This window comes from Anneissia japonica, unplaced genomic scaffold (genome assembly GCF_011630105.1).
Source record: "Anneissia japonica isolate Jap-2015-1 unplaced genomic scaffold, ASM1163010v1 scaffold287806_len661372_cov189, whole genome shotgun sequence".
Lineage (NCBI taxonomy): Eukaryota > Metazoa > Echinodermata > Crinoidea > Comatulida > Comatulidae > Anneissia > Anneissia japonica.
Window position 1 is genome coordinate 573,508 of NW_022743067.1, and position 11,849 is coordinate 585,356.

Genomic DNA, 11,849 nt, shown 5'->3' on the forward strand with positions numbered 1-11,849 from the left:
TTTATACCTTGTGTAAAATCAATGAATTTACAAGGCGCATAATGAATTTACTAACATACAGAAAGCACATTTTGGTGTACGTGCGCCCACGCATTGCGCATGTCGCATAGATTGGTCAACTTGTATGTGAAATTAATATTGATTCTTGATGCCTATAATTTTAACGAACTTAGACGGTCCCAACGCCATTAATCAACTGGATTATCATCAATTGGCCATTAGGCTGGGCGGTCATCTTATTACAATAACCAATCAATCTATATGGTGTTTGGTAATCGTGTTTCAGTCTCTGTGGTTAATTATCGATAGATATCAACTCTACCAGCTTTCACTAAAAGACGGAATACGCTGCTAATTGGTAATTTATACCATACTCTAATTTAGTGTTTGTGTTTCGTATTAAAGGAAAGTGGTGTGTAGAGAGACTCTATAACTCTATACAATAATCGATTTTCTGTTAGGAATTGAAAGTGCCATCGAGAGAATGAGAAAAAAGGGTTGAAACTGTTGTTTTATGAAATATAGAATATCTCCCTGTGGTGAACAGACGATAGTAGCTGGCACCAGGTTGGTGATGCCATAAAGTCAGCATACACACAAATATTGAAAAGCGGTCAGGAAAATCAGTAGGCGGTACGTTGACTGGAATACAGTCGATAACGTTTTAGACGTGTCGACACCAACGCTTGGCGTGTAGTAGTAGCTTTACTATTTAGAGTTTGCGTCAACGTGTACACTAAACTAAGACGCCTGTGCGCTAAAAATTTACGACGTTGAGATTCAGACGAAGGACATGGCGGTTAGACTTAAAGGCTTAGGGTTGAAAAGAATAATGTTATAACGTTCATTGTCCTAGATTATACTGGAGTATAAAATAATTTCTCGGTGAGCTAATAAGCATGCAGGGAGATATGAACTCCCAGGCTAAAGCCACTGGCTTAATGCTATTCGTAGCTGATGGATGGTATCAAATGCTGTGTTGTATTATTGAGAAAAGAGATTAAGAGATCTTAAGACGACTATTGTAGCTCATCGGTTTAATGAACTCAGTAGGCCAAACAAATAGGCGTAGGCCTTTTTTGAAAAAAAAATGTAGGAGGGCATATTTGTGTTGTGATGTGCGGTAATTGAGTTGTTCCGGCTACTCTGTTACGGTTACTGTGCGGGTACACAACAATAGCCGTAAAATAGGTATAACAATCTTCTGCAGCAGAGGTACAGTAAACACATCTTAACTCAGCGTGTGATATACTTTAACTACAAATGCTACATTAACCTGTTTGTTTCGTGGGTTGTAGAATATTCAACCCGGTCGCTTCAAGGTGTGTATGCCTATTCATCTTAATTAAAGCGTGTGATAGTTTCATGGCCCAGTTCTATTATACTTTATACCTATCTCCCTGATGCATATGGCGTCACATCTGTCCATCTAATTAACCTTAATCAAACTACTTGTCGCCTACAAATTCATGTAATTATAAGTTATCAAATCATTTTTCTCTGACAGTTACAGTTATAATGATTTCCGCAAACGGTCAAACGGGTGGGCCGCAAAGTGGCACGGGAGATTCAGCGCGTTCGGGAGCACGTCCGTGTCCCTGCAGTGAAGATCATTTGGTCCCCGGTTCAATTCCATAGTGCGCTGCTCTTCTTTGTGTTTTAGCTGAAGGGCTGAAATACAAGTTTGATAGCGCACCGCTTTTCAAATGATACGGTAGCCTATATTTAAGCCGTTGGTCCGTCCTGTCAATATGGCCCATGTGAACGTTAAAGAACGCATTACAATCTTCGGAAAGTGTAAGGGACTGTCTTCAATTAGCATGGATATATATCCATCCTAAAGCCATCATATGATAAAGCGCTCCCAAAGCAAAAGTATTGATTTATAATTATTATTATCATTATTATTATGAATTTATAAAGCGACTAATGTTGAAAATGCATTGAGACGCTTAGCAACAGTGAAAGATATAAGCGAAAGAAGTCATGAACTACTTAGCCACGCCAACCACACAAGATGCTCACCTGTAGTCATGAAGATTTGTAAGATGAATCAACCAACCAATCAACCAACCAATGAATAAATAAACAAACAAATAAATAAATGAATGAATGAATGATCGATCGATCGATCGATCGATCGGTCAATCAATCAATCAATCAATCAATCAAAATCATCAATCAATCAATACCATCAATCAATCAATTAAATAATAGAATAAATATATAAATAAACCAACCAACCAATGGAATCAATCAACCAACCAGCTAACTAAACCAAATAACAAACCGAAGCGACCAAATCGACCGACCAACTAATTAATTAAATGACATTTAATCGACCAATCAATCAATTTATTGCGGTGCACAAAAGAATACACGTATCTAACTGGTTCATTGACGTAGGCCCACATACAAAAATAGCCTCCCATCTAGTAGTAGTGTTTTATAGTACCCAAGAACCCTAAAATAGAGACAATATTGTACATAATAAAAATTATTAGAAAGTCTTGAAAATAAGTAGATTAACATTATGTTGAAATACAACATTAATACCAAGCATGATTTCTATGATATTAAATCATTGTTGATGTGTGTATTGATATCATGCTTTGATACAGTACTACTTTTAGATAAGTCTCACGTTACGAAATTAAGTTCATCGATGAGGACGATCTTTTGATATGGAAGTTCAAAAGCCTACTTAACTTGTATTTGCCTTCACATTGATACTTCAGCAAAATGAATAGTGTTCTGAAGATCGTTGATAAATGATATTTTGATATAGATTTATTACTTCTTAGTGTTTATTCCTAACCAATGGGGCAGCCTTGAGGTTTTGCGTTTAAGCGATCTTCGCACGAAAATGTACTTACACACTCGCGCTTTATTAAGCATAAGCGAGCGCGTGATATGTATAAATGAGTCTTTGCCTGACAACCAATCGTAGGCAAGGAACACCCGTAACAACAGGTAGATTAGAACAAAAAACATCTAAAGTAGAACATGTCAAAGACACCATATTTTTTAACGCACATTTTAATCATATTTAATTATTAGTCCAGTCCGAAATGTAGCAATATCAGAGGTTGCATTTTTTTTTGCTATATTTTATAAAAATTGGATATGATGTAGAGTAGACACAGATAAATCAAAAAAGTATGTGCAACATTTTTTTTCATACGTAAGAGGGGTTGCCAGCCGTTTCAAAATGGCCGCCAATTTTTCCTAAAATTGTCCCTAATATTGTAAATTTATGCCATTAAAATGCAGTATTCAATTGGAAATCCACTCATAACAATGACAACAACAGTTAACTAAATATTGTACACATTTTTGAGCTATTACAATTCAAAATGGCTGCCATTTTCCATTATTTTAGCTTTTTAGCATACGTATATTAATATAATAATAAACGATCTGTACTGTAAAACAAAAACGTGTGATAGAGCTAGTTGTATGCAATTGCCATATGCTGTTAATGGTTATTACCATAATATATATGTGATATATATATATATATATATATATATATACATATATATATATATATATATCAAGCTGTTGCTGATTGTTGTTTTTCAGTATGTCTTCAATATATATATATATATATTTGAACATGTACTTATTGAACAGGTACATCTGATAAGCTCAACAACTGCTTCAGGGGCAGCCTGCTTTTCTGACAAGACAGGTCTCAATTTACCATCTTCCATAAACCAGCCCAGTTTGCATGGATAAGGATTTCTGGATAACAGTATCCTGGCTCCATATATTGGCCTGCAGATGTGCATGCAATATATGCTGATATAAGGATCCTGCAGTTGGTGGCAGCTTATCTACAACTACAACTTGAATGTTTGGCAGAGTTTTGAATCTTTTCCATCGTAAAGTTGAGGCATCTTTAGCAGATACTTTCTTCATTCCGAGCTGAAGACTACACAAATTCCAGTATTCATGCCAAGTTGTGGAAGTCTTCTCAAGATCAATATAAACCAGTATGTATCATTCCCAGATTCAGAGGCCACTTCTATGCCATGGGGAATCATTAGAGTATCAGCTTCTTCTTGTGTGCTTATACAGCTGTTGTTGGAAGATGCTCTGGAGTGCTGAAACCAGAAGAAGAGTGGCTCTTTAGCCAATATACGATCATCTTGGACCAGAAAGAGCAGTGACACTACCAGGCTTCTATGCTATCACCGGTTGTGATAAAATTTATTACAGGGCATATAAATGGTGTTGCAAAAAAACAGCCCTTAAAGATGTGTTTATGAAATCACCACCTCCTGTTTTACATACTTTGGCCAAGCTTGAGGAACGAAGAAAGTATCTGAAAAAGATGTCTCAACTTTACGATGGAAAAGATTCAAAACTCTGTCAAACAATCAAGGTGTAGATAAGCTGCCACCAACTGCAGGAGCCTTATATCAGCATATATTGCATGCACATCTGCAGGCCAATATATGGAGCCAGGATACTGTTATTCATCCAGAAATCCCTGATCCATGCAAACTGGGCTGGTTTATGGAAGATGATAAATTGAGACCTGTCTTGTCAAAAAAGCAGGCTGTACCTAAAGCAGTTGTTAAGCTTATCAGATGTACCTGTTCAATAAGTACATGTTCAAATAATACATGCACGTGTAGGAGATATAATCTTCTTGTACTGAGATGTGTAACTACGAAGCGGAAGGGAGTTCCTGCAATAACTTTTCATTGTTGTCGAGTGTTTCTGATTCATCAGACAGTGACAGTGATGAAGAAAGTGATAATGAACATTAGCATATTATAAAATCACTGATGTAGGTAAATATGTAAATTACATTATGTAATATGGTTACATAATACTAACACACACACACCCACACATATAAATATGTATATATATATGTATATATGTATATATAATATATATATGTATATATATGTATATATATATGTATATATATGTATATATATCATATATACATATTATGAAGAGAATTGGTAGCTTCATAAACAAAGATACATTGTTGTAAAATATTTATATCGAAAACAGACAACTGATGCAAAGCAAGAAAAAGTGGAGCAGAGTGAGCAAGGAATGGAGCATCTGAAATTATACGGACAGCTTTTTTTTGGAGCTTGTAAATTTGTTCAAGATTGGATTTGTAATTGTTTGCCCAGATAATATTGCAGTAACTAATAAAAGGAAGAACAAGGGATGAATAAATGGTGAGAAGTATCTGACTTGGAAGAAAGAAAGAGAGACGATAAATAATACCAATACTTTTTGCTATTTTCAGTTCAACTTCTTTTATATGATTTTTGAAATTAAGTTCATGGTCGAAGTCAATACCTAAGAATTTAGTGTGTTGAACATGTGGAATTGGGTGGTCTCCTATATAAATACTACCGATCTCGTCAAATCTGGTTTTATGGCGGCTTCCAAACAGCATGAAGTTACATTTTTCAACATTAACCGAAAGTTTATTAACAATGAAATATTCGGTGACATTTTTTAATTCAAGATTAATGGAGTGAAAAAGAGAAACAAGGTTAGAATCTGAACAGAAAATGGTGGTATCGTCAGCATAAAGGTAAAAATTTAACATTTTAGAGGAGTTGGGTAGGTCATTAATATAAAGAAGAAACAAAAGAGGACCAAGAAGAGAACCTTGGGGGACACCACAAGTTAAAAATTTGAAGAAGTGCTGTTAAAACGTTTGTACATTAGCTAAATAATCTTTAAATAAATTTATGGCAGTGCCCCGGATACCATAATTGAAAAGTTTAGAGGTGAGAATATTGTGGTTAATAGTGTCAAAAGCTTTTGATAGGTCAATAAATATACCAGCAGAAAATAGTTTGCTTTCAATTGAGTCAGAGATTTTATTAAATTATTATTATTAATAATTATTATTATTAGATTCTTACCTTTGGTTTCAATTTCAATGAAGTGAGAATCACAAAAATATGGGCTAGCTGACAAGTCTGTTCTTGTTTTGAAAGAAAGACCATTTTTTACATACATAAGAACACCACCACATTTGTACGAACAAGGTTTAAAAGTGATAGAATAGTTTGGAATATTAATAAGTGGATTTTCAGATTTCATCCAAGTTTCAGATATAGAAATAACATCAAAATTAAAATTTAGTGATTCAAGACAATTAGAAAGTGAATCAAAATTTTTTTGTAGACTTCTGGCGTTGAAATGAATACAGGAAAATTTTCTGCCATAAACAGAGCTGAATTTTTGAGAAAATTCGTAAGGTAAATAATGATTTGACAAGCTCATGTTGTCGAAAAAATTTAAATCAGGATCAATATCAATTAAGTGTTTATTAGATGTAGAGTAAGGATTAAATAAAATATCAGATAATCGATCAAAGCTTTTTGCAGTGTGTACATTTGGCGTCCCCGTACTTGCGCACATAATTATACACAACAAACAGACAAGTATAAGATAAAAAATATGAGAAAAAAAGAAGGTTTTATGGTCAAGATACGGTATGCTTTAGGGTAAAAAATTTGCAAAACAATATGTGTTAAGTCAATACTAGCAATTCCTGTCTAGGAGATATATAATTTGGAAAAGAAGCGTTAAACATTTTAGAGAAACAGAGAATATGTATATACACAATATACACACCAGGAAACAGTCAACAGTAACTACAAATTATCAATCTGTTTCCGATACACACGAAATAAGATTATCGATATGATTAATAGTGAAAATAAAACGATAATAAATAATATATAATAATAAGAATAAAATTAATACTTCAAGTAATAATAATCATTAATATTAGCAGTATCAATAATGTAGTAGAATAAAATAATAATAATAATAATAATAATAATAATAATAATAATAATAATAATAACGATAAACATAGAGTTGATAAATAACAAAAAAGGTACAAGATAAATAATAATGTGCTTTAGTGGCAATAATGACACAGTGCACTGAAAATGATCGGAATGTCAACAGAGGGATGTAAATAGATTTATGTAAATCAGGTCTGTCAAAAGACCTAGGTAGGAAGAAATTAACAATTGTGGTAGGTCTTTACTGAATTATTTCTTAGCACTTTATTCAGGAAATTCTTGTAACATTCATTAAAGATGCATTTCCATAAGCCTACTAAATTTTCAAAATTCAGTGGCAGATCCAGAAATTGGAAATTTTAGGGGGGGGGGGGGGGGGGGGGGGGGGGGGACGGGTCCACATTTTTAAACCTGCCTATTTGACTAACACATTCAGGTCCCCAAAGCACCAATATGAACTGAAATGTATTTATTAGCATTTTTGAGTTCCTATTTATGTTCATTAAAACATCTTAAGAAAGTATATTTACACTAAAACAAATTTTTAAAATATGGACTTTCACCAGCTAGGAATTAAATGTGCATAATTTGCATAGCTTTCCAATGCTTGGTGTATATAGTGCTCTCTTTCATTATTGCTTTGGTGGATGGATTTAATGCATAACTCTCATAATAATTGCATATTTCAACATTTGTTTCGGTATATGATCAACTCACATGATACATTACATCCATACAGGATATCCCTAAGCGAAATATATCAAAAATCATATTTCAACACTTTCTTTCGGTATACGATCCATTCACATGATGCAATATATCTATATAGGATGCCCAAAGAGAAATATCTCAAAAATGGATATAATGCGTCTTTCCAAATCTTTTTGGACCCCCTCCTGCGAATATCTGGAACCCCATTACTCAAAGCCTCGCGAAAGGCGGCATTATAAAAATGAATATTTTGTCATGCTCAGGATGAGATGTCATTAAGAATTTTAAAGTTTCTTGAAAATGTTAGTCTCATATGCTATGTTTGTGATAGGTCTTTACTGAATTATTTCTTAGCACTTTATTCAGGAAATTCTTGTAACATTCATTAAAGATGTATTTCCATAAGCCTACTAAATTTTCAAAATTCAGTGGCAGATCCAGAAATTGGAAAAATTAGGGGGGGGGGGGGGGGGCTGCCAGTGAGCGACTTTTACAGATGGAGTGTAGACCACCTTAGCCCCACCATGGTTGGGGCTGAGGTAAGGAAATTTATGATTATGGCACCTCTGTTGGCAGGAAATGGCACTCTCAGACTATTAAATTTGAATATAATTTTTCGTTTTTCTCCACTTTCAAATTTTGAAAAAATAGGGAGGGTGGGCCGGCTGGGGCCCCTTGGATCTGCCACTGAAATACTCATCATAATATTTTTTTCAATTTATTCCGGTAATCATAATCATATGCCCCCTACATATTTCGTGCAAATTAACATTCATAAAAATAATGATTTATTATCTACTAATTAGCTTGTGACTTATTCGAACTACTGTAATTCTATAGTCTCTTTGCATTTACAGAAAATCAATCAAGAGGTTTTTCCTTTCTCCCCTTTTTGAATTTCAGTTTTGTGCAAGTAGTATTGCGACTACACTATTGTGAGTGAAAATACTACGGTACCGTCTAATTTACGATCAAAGAGGTCATTTTTTTACCCGAAGTCAAAGGATGGGGGAACGAACATTAAACCAAGGGAGTTATTTAATCAATTATCATTGTTGCTTTGCTTAAATCACCGTTGTCGTCACCATCATCATCATCATCATCATCATCATCATCATCCTCGTCATCATCACCGTCATCGTCGTCATCCCCATCATCATCATTATCGTAATCAACATAAAATGAGCAATGTATATGTTTGACTCTATATTTTGTGCATTTCTAACACGATAGTTGACCATGTTACTTGCTAATAATAGTGGTCGTTGCTGTTTCTTGAAGAAAGAACGATCTTTACTGTAGTTTGTTTATTTTCTAAAGACTGACAATTACTTCGGAGAGATGACTGACATGAGCTCCTTGAGGTTACATCGGTGTCATTATATCATATATACAAACTGGGAATGGAAAGCCAATTATATAAACAGTAGCAACTATACGGGCTACTTCCTTCATTCATTGGACAAATCGTTAGACTACCTTTGAGGCCTATGGATACATCGTGTACAGGTAAACGTCATAATATGCACGTATCAAATTTAATTCCTTCACAGTAGATATGACCATGACTACTACTGTAGGTAGAATTTATGTGAATCATCTAATTTATTTAAAAATTCATAGAAAAAAATGCAAGACTAACAAATAGATAAAATTAGATAATTATAATGTAATTAGGCCCTAAGGCCGGTTTATATAAGCCTATTATAGCTTGAGCAGTTCCCCCACCCTACCGATATCGGTAACAATTAATATGCGGTACAAACGTGTCTAAACCCTCAAATCGTGCTTAACAGTACAAACCTATCACATAGAAATTTATTTGTACATTTTATGTCGATTCAGTGGTTTTGCTTACTGAAAGCCAACTCGCAGCAGTGGACGATCCAGTGGTGGCATAAGGCAGGTGGTATATGGGGACTCCATTCCACCTCCCGCAGCAGCCAAAAAATATTACCAACCATATGTGAGATCATCTCGATTAAAATGGCTAAAACTGTCAACTGTGTATCCCATATAGTGCAACCCTTCCTTTCGGACAAGTGACCAGTCCATGGTTCTGCAATAGGTAGCCTATTCAAATTGCCACTCGCAGCATCAACAGCATTGTGGATCCACCACTGGTCCCAGTTTTAATGCAACAATTCGTCTTACCTTGTAATGTACATGCAAATATAATGAGACTGTGTTGTTATAACCACGCCTTAAAAATAAATCCACTGTTGAGATCGAGCTGGAATGAACTGTGCCGTGTTTCAAGAATACAAAAAACCAAAGGGAAGCTACGGTACGATATTGATAGTCTTTGCTACTCACATAGATCAAAAAGCATAGCTCGTAGCATAGGAAAGTGATCACAGCGCATGATCGGACAAAGCTCGTACAGTTTGGCTACGTGACGAATTTTTTTTCTGTAGCTGTGACGTCAAAATAAAAGATACAGAAATAAATCTGGACAAATTGACTCCATTAATTTAAAACGGTCAATTTTATAAGGAGATTCTGTCTGTGAATCAAGCTCATTCGTATATGTCTCACTCACCAGTAATAAGGGACGATGTCGATTCAATATTAGAACTTTAAAGTTGATTCGAAATAAATAATAAAATGTGTTATTTATGACCGAAATTTTTTATTTAATACCGTAGTGTTTAAAGCTTCGTATACAAATCAGCAAAAAAAAAAAAAAAAAAAAAAAAAAAATATCAAAAAAAAAAAAAAAAAGTATCCACTTTAAGATTCAAGATTATCCCTTAAATTGATAGCTGTACCGTAATTAATTTATGGATTTTCATAAAATAGTAGAAAGCCATAGGCGTAATCAGCAAAAAATGAATTATTTACATCTGTCTCATGAAGTTAGTAACTTATCAGTTTATTAATTGATACTTTAAATAGGCATTTTTGATTAAACGTTATTGGGTTTAATGGGAACACGGTGAATCCCCACTCCCCAACTCCAACACTCCTCAAAACAAGCTAACGTGGTGTGAGCATATCACTGATCCAAGTTGGATATACACGGGATATAAGTCATTTTATAATACAGGTCTCCCTCCAATTAAAGACCACTTTTGGGACCGGGGTTTTTGGTGGTCTTTAGCAGCGTTGATCTCTATTTAGAACCGGCACTAAAAGTGGTAAAAAATATCACTATTTAGAGGGAAATTAAGAAACTATAGTACATGTAAGCTCGTTTTATTCAAAGTGCTTTAGAATGGATTTACAATTACACTGTATGCTGTTACTGATTCTTAATAAACCATTTTTGGGTATTCACACAAGTTCTGCGCTCGTTCTGACACCTAAATCACCAATGCAATATTATTAACACCGTCCTGCTAACAATATCAGATATAAGCCTATTCAATAGAGCACTGTATACACAAAATATCATCTTATTGTTGTGTATTATTTTGACGTGTGTATTCATATCACCATCATTATTTGTAATGTATTCTTTATTTGAAGGTCTTTAATTGGAGGGAAAATTTTCATTTGGGTCCACCAAAACCATTGTCTTTGGTCTTTTAATAGAGGGAGTCATTAATTTGAGGGAACAGATAATGTTATTAGATAGGAATTCAAACAGGACCACAGAAAAGTGGTCTTTAATTAGAGGTGGTCTTTAATTGTGGTGGTCTAAAACCCACTGCTACGGCGGCTTGTGTGTGTTTCTGGCGACATACTAGAATTAGAGGGGTCTTTAATTGGAGGGAGACCTGTACTACCATAAAGAAGATAATAATTAAGATTGCATTGGCAACATAATTAGATCTTCCTTGATTAGACCACCTATAGGAATAAAGTTTATATCCCCTAGGTCTACGTGTAATTAAACCGGATGATTAAACACATGGGCCGGGAACGACCGTGATCTTCTAGCTACATAATAATAATAATAATAATAATAATAATAATAATAATAATAATAATAATAATAATAATAATAATAATAATAATAATAATAAAAATANNAATAATAATAATAATAATAATAATAATAATAATAATAATAATAATAATAATAATAATAATAATAATAATAATAATAATAATAATAATAATAATGGTCGACTTATAGAGCGCATCATAAAGAACTCTATGCGTTTAGCATTGCCAACCTGATTACAGCCTCCTTGATTAGACTATGGAGAAATAAAATTATATCCTCTACAGTATGATTAAACCAGTTGATTAAGCTCATGGAAACGATCGTGATCTTCCACGGGTTTCAATTATTTGTTTAATTCATTAATACACTGAAACACGACTTACTTCAAGACATAAAGATGATGACTCAGCTCTTGTCTCTTATACACATCT